The following is a 2,500-nucleotide window of genomic DNA, read 5'->3' on the forward strand; positions in this document are numbered from 1 at the left end:
GACTGGTATACTGTTATCAGAAATTCCGTCGATTATGTCAAGCTTAGTCTTGTGTATTGGGAAATTCTCGCTTACAAGTATTACGTCGAGAATGCTTTTTGCTGTGCCTAGTATCCGAGTTGGACGGGAGACTGTTTGATGTCGATTGAAATTTAGCATTAAATCAATGAGTGCATCTGAGGCCGGAGCAGTATGGTGCAAGGTATCCCAGTCAATATCCGGAAGGTTAAAATCAGCGATGATGATTAGTCTAGAGTTCCGTACGTGCACTTCCATATAATCGTTTACAGCACTCAAGCAATCATGTCCGGAAGAGGGGCTCCGATATGCACATCCCACGACAATGCTGACCCCATCACATAAAATCTTGCAAAACACTGCCTCTGCTCCCGGGATGACCGGCAGAGGGATAAAGGAAACGTGGTTCTTTATCAACAATGCAACGCCACCACCCCGGGAAAGCCGATCTTTACGCATCACTGAGTAGTTCGGAGGGAAGATTTCATGACTACCAAAATCAGTCGAGAGCCACGTTTCTGTAACAGCCACAATATCTGGATCTTGGTCAATGAGAACAATTTCGGGTGGCTCTACTTTATTTAGTACACTTCTAGCATTTATGTTCAATAATTTTATTTTTTTATTGTGCTCTTCGACGTGTCATTCGCGGACTGAATACGTTGTCGTTTTGGCTTTCCGTGGTAGTTGCTTTGTGGTTGTTTTTCCCCCAAATGGCACTTTTACTGCGTTTTGACTGTCCCAGACAAATGCTTGACTATCACTGTACAATTTATTGAAGGAAAGGGACACTTTGTCGCCACTGTCCCAGTTAGGCTTCGCGCTGTCCCACAACTTTTTTCGAATATCTAATTTTCCGCGAGAAATCTTCGTCCATGGACAGATCGGAATTTTTAAGCTTGAACCTTCGTTTCAGTATTCATTCTTTCTCTCTGTAGTCTAAAAGCTTCATAATAACAGGTCTAATTTTGTTTTCAGCTGGCTGCCCCAAACGGTGGATACGCTCGATGGCCACAGCGTCAAGCTCCAGTTTATCCTGAACAATATCTTTATTCACCCTTTCTTTAAGTGTTTCCTTGGTCTCTTCCTCTCTCTCCGATAGGCCATATACAATTAAATTAGATCTTCTGCTTCAGTTGTCCGAGTCGTCTATTTTTTCCTCTAACGTTTCCATGACTTCGCTCATCTGAGCGACCTGCTCCTAACAGGAAGTGACCTTTTTTTTTTAGTCTAGCCAGAGCATCGAGTTTATTGTCTGTGTCCGCCAGCCGATTCTCCTTTATTTCTTTTATGTCTGAGGCAATTTCTTGAAGCTGCGTAAGTATCTGAGATATGTCCGGTCCAGGATTGGCTTCGATATCACCCCCGAAAAATAGCAGTTTGCGCACTTACAGAAACATCAAACAACAGCCGCGGGCACGGCAGCACGAACAAGTTTGGGTTGTTAGAGCGAATACAAACGCCGTAGCGTTTTCTCACCTGCACAAGAAACAAGAACGGATTGTCGGTGAACCGCATCCTGGTAGGGTCGCCGTGCCCAGTGGCCGCCGCGTGCGTGGATTGGCAATATACAGCCCAGTCTGCTGGTCTCGCCACTTGTCGCAGATGCGTGTTGTGGTCTGCGCATGTGGTCGCTGATTGTAGAATCCATCGGTGATCCCATGTGGGTGCGTGTAGCTGGACTGGAGGGCGTAGGTCGGCAGTGTCGGATCCCTGAGTCATTCTTAAAGGCAGCTGCATGCTTCTGCCGCCGGCATGATCTAGCAGGGCCGAGAAAAGCTGCACAAGAAACAGGAACCGATTGTCGGTGAACCGCATCCTGGTAGCGCTCCCGTGCCCTGTTAACTGCCTATTAAGTGTAATAAAAAAAATATGCTGAAGAGCGGCAGATGAAGGCAAACAATGTATCGTTGGTTTCAACGAGCTGCGGCTTACCGTTTCTTTTTTTAAACTTTGGTTTAAGTTACGTGCAACACCCTGTATAGAATTCTAAAGTCGTCTGAAACTGCCTTTTATGGGATGTGTATTGCATATTTCTTCTTAGAAGACAGCTCTGCGTGTAAATGTTTTTTTTTTCACTATGCAAGCGCTATCGCATTAAGCACTGGAGAAGCCATGATGGGCAGGAAAGTATTTTGACCAATTGTTACCGGGACATGGTCATGGTGCGGACGGAGGAGGAGAAGGAATTGTTGAGAAGGTATGTGTGTGGGTTGGCTGGGAGACTTTGCGGTAAGGTTGCGAGACTGTGTAGTCGATTGCGCTTCTGGAGGGAAAAGGGGGGGGGGGGAAGAGTAGGAAAGGGTTGTGGATCGAGGGTGGCGCTGGGTAGATCCCATATAGACGGCACCCTAACCACGAAGAGCGATGGCGAGTAGGCAGGTTGATGGTGCTTCTGGAGTATGAAGGTTGAAGGCTCGTCGTTTGTAGGCTTCATTTCAAGGCATCAGGATTCCAGAAGACGGAAGCGGTATAGCATTAG

General features: G+C 46.6%; 1 pseudogene; it reads right to left on the reverse strand.

The window, feature by feature from the left end:
* Nucleotides 1–632: 632 nt before the first annotated feature.
* LOC149361729 (uncharacterized) lies at nt 633–1,836 on the reverse strand (annotated as a pseudogene).
* Nucleotides 1,837–2,500: the final 664 nt, after the last annotated feature.

This window comes from Amblyomma mixtum, chromosome 2, assembly GCF_055824585.1.
Source record: "Amblyomma mixtum isolate Tamu chromosome 2, ASM5582458v1, whole genome shotgun sequence".
In the NCBI taxonomy this organism is placed as follows: Eukaryota; Metazoa; Arthropoda; class Arachnida; order Ixodida; family Ixodidae; genus Amblyomma; species Amblyomma mixtum.